The following is a 12,155-nucleotide window of genomic DNA, read 5'->3' on the forward strand; positions in this document are numbered from 1 at the left end:
CCAAATTTTGTCTTGGTAGTTGGAATAAGATAAGTTCACCTCTTCAGATGGCCGAAGCCCAATTTCCAAATACTACCTCCTTCTCTTCCTCTTGAAGGAAATCATTTCTCCAAAGTTTGTATTTCAAAGAATGGCTCCTTGGTCCTAGAGAAGGAGAGTTTGAAAATCTGCATTAAAAAGGTATTGAGAAAGTATCAAGTTTTCTCCAAGATGAAGTTTTTGGGGAATATTTGCTTATTATCAGAGGTCAAGAATACATTAAATTTTTCCTCTTTCTTAAGTTCAGGACAATTCTGTTCTTAATAACCCAAAATTGACAAGTATTTTGAGATGAATAGGCGAGGTTAGGGGACTGGTGAAGATAGATAGGTTTTGAATGCTTCTAGAATCACATTTCTAGTTTTGTAGAAACTGGTTGTTTCTAGTTCCCCCCAAAATTTAGTTGTTGACTGACTGATGTCAAAAGACTGACCTGCCCATTCAACTACATTTTCTTCAATTTGCTTCTTTATCTCAGGAAGATTTCTAACAAGGATGGAAATCAAAAGATTTTTTGTGTTCTAGAACTTTAAGATTTTTTTAAAATATTTTATTTATGAGAGAGAGAATGCACAAGTGGGGAGGAGGGGAAGAGGGAGAAGCAGACTCCCTGCTGAGCAGGGAGCCCAATGTGGGGCTTGATCCCAGGACCTTGGGATCATGACCTGAGCTGAAGGCAGACACTAACCAACTGAGCCACCAGGTGCCCCTAGAACTTTAAGATTTAATGCATTATGTTTTTAAGTATAAAATGTTTAACAAAAGTCTTCTTTCTGAGTGAACATTCCAACCTTGGACCAGTTCACCACAGCGGGGAGTCCTCTGCCATTGCTTCTGTTGGCCCCTGAACATCAGCCTCCAGCTAAGCTATTTCCTAGTCGTTTGTATGAGGGCCTGGGAAAAATTATGGCCATTTGTTTTCTCTGTGAGGTGTTTTTTTTTTGGGGGGGGGGCATCAGGCTTACCTGATAACTACTGTATTTTCATGGATGGGAAGAACACCCCTTAACAGCCAGTCTAGGTCCCTCTGAGTGAGGTTGTGAATGGTCACTAATCTTTTTAACTTCTCTCTAAATTTGGTAGGATCTTCTGAAAGTGGAAGTAAAAGGACTTTATAATTTACAAGATCTGCTGTCTAGGACACATGCATTCCTTGTAGTGAGGATCTAAGATACATCTGCAAAGGACATTGTATCAGAAGTCCTGAGGCTGGCAGAGCTTGATTACAGAGCCCTGGAAAGTCAGAAGTGTTATAAGGAATAGTAAAAAGAGCCCTACCACCTGTCTTGGGTGCTTCTGCTAAATTCACTTCCTGACTTTCAACATTTACATGAGTAAACTATATACTCTGAGCCTAGAGATTAGGCTGGAGTTTTCTGTGTAAATCTCATAAGGTAAGGGAAATTAAAACAGGCAGATGGGGCCAGATTTTGAGAAGAGGTGTTTATGTTGGATGTAGATTTCAATTTTTTGTTCTAAGTCTAATTTCTGTCCTTTCAGAGTCCCTAAAGCTGGCCATTATATCCCTCTGTGTCCACTTTTTAACTTGATGTTCCCATAGGTACTAATAGGGCCGTTGTTTAGGATGACAGCTCTCTAATTTTTTTTTTTTCTTTTAAATATAGCCAATTCAAAGGATCCATCATCCGGCCATTGATGAGTAACATTTTATATTAATCTCAGTAGTGACTCAATCCGATGAGCCTTTTACAGTTTAACCACAGACAAGAGTGTCCCAAAAGAAGGTGCAAAAACGCAGCCCTTATAAGGGCCAGAAAGTTCACTCCCAAAGATAGTCTACGAAAGTAAAGCCCTCCTTTTTTTTTTTCACAGGCAGTATGAATGGTGTAGTGAAAATGGTGTTTTTGGTTTCCCACAACAACATGAGGTGCCTCCAGTCACAGATTCGCTAATCTGTGACACTGGGAAGGCATTACTGGGATGGGACTTCTCCAGTACTAACGAAACAAGACTGAGATGACAAAAGCCCCTTATGGACCAGGACCCCTTATGACAAGCTACCCTGAGAGCTGGCATGGGCAGACAGAGAGAATGGTGCTTGTAATCTCATGTTGTGCAGTACTTTACATCCAGGTCCTTGCTTTCAGTCCTTTTGGATATATATCCAAAAGTGGAAGCTGGAGCTTATGGTAATTCTGTTTTTAATTTTTTGAGTAGCTGCAATATTGTTTTCCACAGCAACTGCGCCACTTTATCTTCCCACCAACAATGTCCCTTTTACTCTTTGCTCCCTGGCTGGCCTCCCCATGAAGAGCTTGGAAGCATTAGTTGCTTGTTTCACATTATTGTACAAAGGACAGGGTCCCCTCTTGCATCCCATCTGTCATTATTTAATTTGGCATTTATTGCCTCCTTATCCTTGTTTTACTTTGTAATTTTGTTCAGAGGTCATGGGCTAGAGGCTTAGGTTATACTTTAAATCCTTACAAAGAACATGTGAACATGAAAGTTATCCTCTGTATGTCTTTATTGGACTTTTGTCATTTTTTATTACCACTAATATACTACCTATACCTCTGGGCTATCTATCACTGAATTTCTCCAACATCCTTAGCAATGACATATAAGAAATATTTGCAAAAGCTAATATAGAAATGCAGCCCCTTAGAGATTTGTGGGAATAAAATTAATTGTAGTAATGTATTTGATGTTTGGTTGGTGTCTGAATTGTAGGTGTACTAGATATGGCTGACTGCATGCTATTATATTGGAATAAAAACATTTCGGCACCATAGCAAAATCTACAGATGGTCTCCAACCCCTTATGCACTCTCCATGACTTCAAATGATAATAAATGCCCATCAGTGGAGTTCCTCCCCATTTTCTCAGTATTATCTCTCCCTTTCACTTTTGAAATGGTAGATTTTTCCTACATCTCTTAGGTCGCAAACCTGAGGGGGTTTTAATTTCCTAAGATTGTGTGTTTAGCCCATGAGGAGAGGTACGAATGCTTTAAGGAATAGGAGAACAGATAATACAACAAGTTCCCCCAGGGTTCTTTCTGATACTCACTTCTGCAAGGTGGGCTCTCCTTCATCAGCATTGTCTTAGCACCCAGCAATCCCCTCCTACCTGTGCGCTAATTAGCATTCCAAGGAAGCAGCTTGCAGGTGATGAAAGCTCAGGAAAACAAAAGACTTTCTAACTATGGCCTTGCTTCCTAAATCACCCAGAAATCCCTACGTGGGTGGTCTCGGAGTCCTCAGGAGGCATCTACCCATCCTAAAAGGCAGAGATGCACATATGTGCAAGTGAAACTTCTGTTATTTTATTTTTGCGGTTTCTGTTCCTCATACTACCTCTGTTTTAATTCTTTGCTGGCTTTTTTTAGAAGGAGAAAACAAATCCCCTCCACTACTCTGTAGGAGGGGATTACAATCACTGCTGGCTAATAAAGTAATTTGAATATAAATTATATAAACTCTGAACACAAGTGTCTGAACTTACAGTGTCCTTCAAACCATTGTACTTTTTGTATTTCTGCTCTTAGGAATGGAAGATTTTTTTTAACCAAGAATTAAAAATAAATTCATAATTGAAATCTCTTTTATGCTAAATAGGAATCTTAATTATTGTTGAATAATAAGTCTCGTGTAAATACAAGGTTATGCTAAAAATGCTGACAGTAGCAGAAATGTTCTAGTAGCTATTTCAAATAACAGGTTCAGATAGTTCCAACTGAGTCGCTATTGAGTTATTTAACATAAAGAGCTCTGGTCACAGTAGAATTTGTTTGATATACGTTCTTTTCTCTCTGAATGGGGACTGACTGGCTATTTTTAAATATAGTGACATAAAATTAAATTTTATATTATCTGGCTGTTTTATTATAGGCTACTTTTAATACAGGCAATTTTTAGGGTTCTTTTATCATATACCTTGAAAGCATGGATTTTGGTAGAAGATATTCTATGCTCATTAGACCAGCAGAAACCTGTGTAGACTGAATTAATAGCCAGCGGAGCTGGGGTAACTGCTTCTTCATTTGCAAAATGCTGAGCCATTAGGAAGATCAATCAGTAGGGGGTGGTGTAATCCACAAACACAGACATGCATCTGAATGCAAAATTGTTCCTTTTTTTTTCTTTTTGAAATGCATTAAAGAGAAAGCATCCCAGCAGGGGCTTAATAAAGGACTTTCTTCTTCTTTTTTTACTTTTTATTTTTATACCAGGCTTCACAGTTTGGAAACCATTTTGAAGTCAATGTTGTGAATATTAAACAGGGAAGGGAACGAGGCCAAGCTGTTACCTGGTTGTAAAAATCAGATACTAACCCTTTTCCACTGCCTGTATGGAAGGTGTGATAAGCTCAGGATGACCGTTTTGATCTTGTTAAATTGGCAAATTTAGTAATAATGGTTAAATCTTATGCAAGCATAAAGGGGGCTCTAACTGGTATGGATTTATGATGGGGTCCTAATCTCCAGGGCAAAACTTGAACCTCCCTCGGGAGACCAGAGCTGTCCTGTTGCACTGCCTTAAACTAAACATGCTGGTGTTGCCCCTAACAACAGTTGCTAGGCGACCTTTGCCAGCATGTGGAGGGGTGGGAATCAGTGCTGATCATGGCACTATTTATCATCATACACCAGCAGTCTTGTTTAGGGAAAGGCCTGACACAGATATTGAGTGTGCCACATGATAGAAATGTCATACACACACTGGGAGAGGAAAGCATTTGGAAAAGGTCTGAGAAATCATACATAGCTGTCAGGCAGCTGGCATCTCATCCCTGCCTGTGTGGTTTCTGACTGTAACTTCCAACCCGGTGTTTCAGTTGCATGACAGTATTAGATTTACTCTGTGACTAGCCTGCCTCTGATGGGGGAGGCTTGGAAGGGATGGGGAGAGAGAGTGGGCAAGAAATAATGAAGATGTCACTGCTCTATCAGTATTGGGATTGTAACTCTGATAACAATCAACATCCTCGCGTATATTATCAATGTGCAGCCCAAGCGAGGATTTATTTGGAGTATTCTCTTAATCAGTACATGATTTGATTTCTAGATCATCAAGTATCTCATGATGTAATTCACTTTCTGAGGTGAAAAGAGCCCTACTACCAGATTAGTTATTCTTTGGAAGATGTTACATCTGTCCTAGCACAAAACATCACTACTGTTCATTGAACAGATTAGCTGAATGCAGTCAGAGCCCAAGGGGGTGTTTCCAAAAATCACACCAGTCTTTGAGTTGAGCAAATGCTCGGAGCAGCATCTTTTTCTTCTCCTGTTCTCTATCCCTGTGGCCAGTCTGTGCAATCTCAGCAGCTGGGCTGGGATTCTAGTGGTTTGAGTAGTTAGATTACAGATCAACAGAAACCTGCCTGACCCCACCCTGCTTTATCAGTTTTAAAGGAGCAGTTCTCAACCAGCCTTTTTTTTTTTTTTAACCAATGAAAAAACCATTTTTAATTAGAGCAAATTAAGGTGGTTCATACATTTATTAATGTCTGTAGTGTTACACAACCAAATAGCATCTCTTCTTCAGGGGCTTCAACTCTTAAGTGATCCAGCCACGTTACCACACATGAAAAGAAAAGGAAGCATCTCCAGGACATTTTTCTGTGAATGTGCCAGATAATTAAAATGACAGTAGCTTCAGGGTGAAATGTTGTACCTGCCTTCCTGTGTTCTCAGTACTAGAATCGCATTTTAGAAGACATTTTATAGGTCATCGGGAGGGAAGAATAGAAATAGATCAATGAAAAAAAAGAAACAGATATTTGAAAGGTCCTCTGGAGAAGCAGTGGGTAAGAGGATGTTATTATTTCCCCAAGGAAGAAGTAAAGTGGGTGATGATCTGACTTCTGGACAGACCGTCACATAGTGGTTCAAGTCTCTGGCTCTGGGGTCAAGCCTGGATTCATTTACTGTCACACTTCTTACTGCTGAACCATTTTGGACAAGATTTTAAATCTAGATAAGTTCCTGTATCTCCCAAAAATTTAGTATAATAATTACATATTACATGTATATGATATATAAACGAGATTAGATGACACATGGTGTGTAAGGCTTTCAGTACGACGCCTGGCACACGGTGAGCTTGCAGTAGAGGAGAGGGTAGCTCATGCCTTATTTTTGCTGTAAATTGCTGGGAAAGAAGATCTTAAGGCAGAACTCTAGAAGGGAGCGGTGAGTGTTATTTGCATGTGGGGAGTGGTGCTTGCTGCTTGCCTGTCCCATTAGAGACACTCAGCTGAAAGGCTGGTGGAAGGGTCCTGTCCATGGCACAGACCTGTTGCAGAATCCTGGAATGACAGGACAGGAGAAGGGAACGAATGCTCCCAAAGCAGATGAAACCAAGGCCACATCTGCCCCGTTGCTGGGAGAAGCTGTCAGGGGGACCTTCCACCAATAACCTGAGCAGCCTCATGGTGTTCGATGCTCACAGACCCAGAGTAAATAATGGATTCCCAGAAGGGACCATAAGTGGTCAACATAATGAATAGCATTTGCCCAGCACTTCATAGCTCCTCACATTATCCTATATGATCCTAGCAACAGCCCTATGACACACAGAGGGCTGAGACTCTTTCCTTCCTCTCTCTCTCCAGAGAGAAATTGATCCTCAAAATCTGTGACTTCTCCCTGATTAAATGAGTCAGCCTAAGAACTATAAGGCCCAGGGCCTAGTGCATGTCTTCTGCCTCCAAATCTCACATCCTAGAGTCTTGACTTAGTGTGGCAATGTTTGTTGTGCTCATGTCATATCCCTATGTCCCATTTGGCTTCAGTGCAGCTGGGGGACAGTGCCTACATGTGCCCATAAACTCACTTTAAGCACGAAACCTTGGTTTTTTTCTGTTTCATCCTCCAGGATTTCCCCCAAAGCCTCCTGACCTCGAAGTAGGAAAGTTAACACCCTTGGAGGCAACCCTCAACCAATGGAAGTAGGAGTCAGTGGACAGATGCCCCAGCTGCTTCTACTTCCTAAGCAGACAGTTTGGGGAGGCTTTCTATAAGACTCCTTAGAGGATCGCCCCATGAGTCTCAGCTATTCTTACCACAGCAGGAATCAACTTAATAATAAACCTTTTTTGACTTTCCTTCCTTGTGTCTCACTTGCCTGCCCTCTCACTGCTAATTCTTGAGATTTCCTCTCAGATAAACTACTCACATCCTGCATTCAGGGAAAACCCAAGCAAGATAGCTTTGAAAACCTTTAACAAAGAAGCTTGCAAACCAACATAAAGCTTTTATAACCAGTAAGGACAAAAGCCATATCATTAGAAAGGTGCCAGTTTAATATATAGAGCTGCTCTTTTTGTAAATTTTGAAAAATTGAAAAAAAAATCTATTAGAATTCAAAACTTAACTGGACAAAAGGCAGACTGGTTTTTGCTGTGGATTGTTAAATGAGATTGTCTTCTGCGGAACCAAGTGGTCTGTGTCCTTATGGATTTGCTGTCCCTTAGCTGTGGTCTTGCCCAAATACAGGATGTACTGAAACACTGCTCAGGGCCCTTTTGGCTTCCATACAGTCTGTTCCTTTTGCTGGATTCGCACAGAAATGTAAAAGATCTTCACCCACTCACCCTAACCCCACCCTCTGGGAAATCCCACCACAAAGCTCTGGGTGGAAGGCTGAGCTCCCAGATTCGGGCATCTCCCCCTGGCTGGACTCTTCGTCATCACTCAGTGGGATGCACATGGCTTGTACGGTTAGAACTTCTGGGTGTGTGTGTTCAGGCTTTTTTTCCTGCCCACTGTGTGGACATGAGCAAGCCACTTAAGTCCTCGGGGCCTTAGGTCCTCATTTGTGAAAAAGGAGCTATGATAATAAAGATGTACGTATACACCCTAGGAGATTGCTGTAGTCACAAAGGTGGAGATAGACATGTGAAAGTGCACAGAAAACCAAAGAGAATGAAACAAGTGTTAGTTATTAATTTTTAGAGGTGGGAAGGGTGTGTGGGAGAAGGAGGGAAGAAAGGTCACAAGAATCCTGTTCACTAAATCGTTTCAATCTCCTCAGGCTGCTGGTCCTTCTGCCTGACCACTCCCATCTCCTCTCCACCTCCAGCCCCCTTTTGCCTGGCATACTCTTCTTTTCCTGCAGGTCTTAGCCTAAAGGTTAACTCTTCCAGGAAGCCTGTGTCAATCACCTCTCTGCTAAGAATCTGACAGGTGGCTCCATGCTCTTGTGCTGCCCTGAACTTGACCCATCAAAGCCCTTCCTTCATTGCCTGTGGTTTGTCTGCATTCTCTATAGAACACCTTGATGACAATGTCTCCAGTTGCAGCATCACAGTACCTAACCCAGTGCTCAGCACACGGCATGCTCAAAATAGGGGATGTGTGACTAGCGTGAGAGTGGATGTGTTCTTTTCATCACAGCATAGTTGAGATTTTGGAGACCCAATATAGTTTGTCCGGGTCACCTTAACCTTGTTAGCAAAATACTACAGTTACCAATTTACCAGAAAGCAAAAACCATTGGGTGGAATATTTTTCTAGTAGAGGAATGCGTCATTTATTTATGTTTGGGCATTAGAGTTCCTTTATTCAAGTTCAGAATGAGGAGCTCCAGCCTTTCCTGAAGGTTAAGGAAGCCCTAGACTGTGCACTCCTGGAGGTTTGTTCTATGGTGTAAACACTGCCCTTTGAAAACATGTCAATATATGAAACAAACGCCATCCACAACTTATCGATGTGCTATGTAGTAAACTTTATAAAGTAAGTTCCCACTCCACCTAATTTCACTTAGTGGAAGGAATATTTTTCTTTATTTAGTGCAAAAGGCACAATTAGCATTATGAAAATGAAAGAATCTTGGGGAATTTTGGTGGGTATGTCATACTCATCTTCTAAAAATATCTGAAAATTTAAATTTGGAAATATTATGACTCTGTACTCAGTGTCTAAATCTTTTTACAGATTTCCTTTAGGGCAAATCACACTGAGTGCAGTTACACCGTGGTAGCCAATCTCTGCAGCGAGGTAACACACACGATGCTTTCTCGTAACCTTCACATTTATAGCTCATCTTAATGTTGTACATAGATAAGTACTACTAATAAAGGAATGATACCTATTGATCTTTCCTGCCCAATTAAGTAACAAGGAAGATGTGAGGTGAGTCATTGATGCATATAATGTCAAAATATGATCGGTGTGTATCATGAAAGCCTGTGAAGGCTCCAAGTTTTAAGTGGCTTATAGCTGATCTATGTTTATTGCAGCACTATCCACAATAGCCAAGGTGTAGAAACAATCAAAATGGCCATTGATAGAAGAATGGATAAAGAAAATGTAGTATATACGTACAATGGAATATTATTCAGGCCTAAAAAGGAAGGAAATTTGCCATGTGCAGCAATATGGATGAACCTTGAGGATATTATGCTAAGTGAAATAATCCAGTCACAGAAAGACAAATACTGCATAATTCCACTTAAATAAGGTGTCTAAACTAGTTAAATTCACAGCATCAGTGGTGGAATGATGGTTGCCAGTTGCTAGGGGGATGGAGAAATGAGGAGTTACTAACCAACCAGAATAGTTAGAGTCAAGAAGATAAAACGAAAGCTTTAGAGATCTGTACCACACTGTACCTATAGTCAACAATTATGTATCATACATTAAAAAACATGATTAACAGTACATCACATATTAAGTGTTCTTACCACAATAAAATAAAATTTAGGAACAACCTTACCTCATGGTGCACTTCAAATATGAAGTGTTTTGGTAATATTTGAATTTGTAATTCCCTGTGGTCATTCTTTATTTTATTACCAAGAAAGAGAAGCAAGTTTAGAAGAAGGGTATCCAATCAAGAGCTCTGTATTGGTTTAAGATATCTGTTAGATATCCACGTGGCAGTTACGCACACAGCTGGATGTATGAGTCCAGCTTAGGAGAGAGGTCTGGGATGGATAAAAAAAAAATTGGGTAACATCAACATACTTGTGTAGTTCAGGGTGTAGGCTGGGTGAGGGAAGGCAGCTCAGCCAGGCACTCCCACATTTAGCATCATCCAGGAACTCCTGGTGCATTTTGTCCACCGTGAGGACTCTGCTTAGCAGGAGAGCCTCCTCGGAACTCAGGGGTCCTCTCCAGTGTGGAAAGAGGCCAAGGTGTTCCTCAGCACAGGAACCTCAGTGCCTGGAGGATAGTTGCCAACCACAAGCCGGGCACAGCAGTTCCGCTGCCATGGGAGACTTTGCTACAAAGATTGCTCCCAGGAGCTGCAGGGCTGGTGTTCTCTCAGTCCTCCCCTGTATTTGCTCCTGAATATGGAGGTCTCCGAAGCACTTCACGTCTGCTTTGCTTGCATTTCATCTCTATCGGAATCCCCTGGCCACTGCAGGAGGTGGGGCGATGGCTGTCCTCTGCCTCTCTCTCACTCCCTGCCACTGCCTCGTTGCTTTGCCTCCACTTGGAATTTCCATCAGATATCCAGCCTAGCACTGGCACAGTGTGACCACCTTATCCCAATTTGCCTGGAAAGTCCCACCTTCTAGGGAACCCTTTCGGTCCTGGGACTGTCAGTCACTCTAACTGGAAGGAAACCCAGAAAATAATTGCCACCCTGTAAGCGATTCTTAGGTTTGTACATACCTGGCTAGGACCTAAGCCATGGAATCCAGTGTTCGTCTGTGCTCTCCAGCCACTCCTTATAGGGCTCTGCACATCTGGCTGAGGTTGTAGCCCTCCAGCCCACCCCATTCACTCTCCTACCCCTCAGGGCTCTGGAGTTCTTGCCTTGCCTGTCTCTTCAGCAGCAGGCTGGCCCAGGGGTGGGCAGTTGGTTGAAGAAGTCTGTTCCAGACTCCACTAGCTCTACTCCCTTATTCTTCTGCCTCAAACGCTCCCACCTTCTCAGCTCTATGCTCAGCCATATCTCCCTGCTACATACTGACAATAAAAACTTCTTATGAGGCCTCCCAAACTGGTCCTTCCTCTCCCTTCCCAATTCCTCCCTTTAATAGCATGTGCCATATTTTATGTCTTCAGATCATGCGCTTTTGCTTCTAAGTCCTATAGAGAAAGCAGATGAGCCAAACAGGTGTTGACCCTTTTCTTACCACCACCCTCTTTGGTGAAGTCCTTTTTCATGTTCAAATAAGAATAGTAAATCATTGTTGATGTATGTATTCCTCCTGTGGGCACTTTGTGCACAGTATCTTTAAATCTCACAGCAACTCTTGAAACATAGGCTTTATTATCTGTACTTTACTGATGAGTTGACCAAGACCCCAAAACCCTGAGTCATTTGACCAAGGTCACATAGGATTTAGGTGGGTTTTCCTAAAAATATTAGTTGTCCTTAATGTTAAATATCATCTGTCCTGAAAGTTTGCCTCTTGGATTGTTCATTTATTTGATGGTTGGCCATCTCTGAGCTCCTGGCCCATTTAGGGGATTCTCCCACTCAATATGTAAGACAGGGTCCCACTGCTCAGGATGGAAACCAAGCAGGGACAGATGTTTCCTCTCCTCGCTCTTTGGCAGCTAGGTACAAGCATGTGACCCAGACCCATCTGACCAGCTGTCCCTGCCTGTTTCTTTGCATTTGCAGAGCCAATGCACCAATGCAGGGACATTTAGAGATTGTTAGAGGTGCTCCAGGTTTTGGTGGCAGGATCAGACAGGCAGTGGTATGGGGCCAGCTGTCCTGACTGATCGTGGGGGACTTTGGCTGTGTCCTTTGCCACCTAGATCCCTGGCTCTTGTTCATTCTCTAACTCTGGTCCTTGACCACCCCCCTCAGTTCAGTGCACTCCCCCATACCTTTCCAGTAATGCCTTTTTTTCTTCTTGCATGAAGCAACCAGAATTTCTTCCTTGGATGACAACCAGGAACTCTTCATCTATGCTGCTGAGAAATTGAGGCTGCATTCTACTGATATGTGTTCTGCCCAGGAAAAAAAAAATGTTCCCCTGAAGACCTATCAACAGGGGTGAGGCTATGGAATGGAGTGGGACTGAGGAAAAGGGTTCTCCTTTGTTCTTCTTCACCATCAGATGAGAGGCAAGTAGAGCAAGAAGAGCATTCCTTTTAGAAAACCTAAAGAATATGAAAGAAAGATTCAGAGAGACCCCATGGAATACAGTCACACATGAGACTAGATGGCATTTTTTT

General features: G+C 42.1%; 1 protein-coding gene across 1 annotated transcript in view; it reads left to right on the forward strand.

The window, feature by feature from the left end:
- The window catches only part of FRMD4A (FERM domain containing 4A), a 746,022-nt gene that overhangs the window by 238,670 nt on the left and 495,197 nt on the right, over window positions 1-12,155 (forward strand).

The sequence above is a fragment of the Ursus maritimus genome, unplaced genomic scaffold (assembly GCF_017311325.1).
Source record: "Ursus maritimus isolate PB19 unplaced genomic scaffold, ASM1731132v1 scaffold_31, whole genome shotgun sequence".
NCBI lineage: Eukaryota > Metazoa > Chordata > Mammalia > Carnivora > Ursidae > Ursus > Ursus maritimus.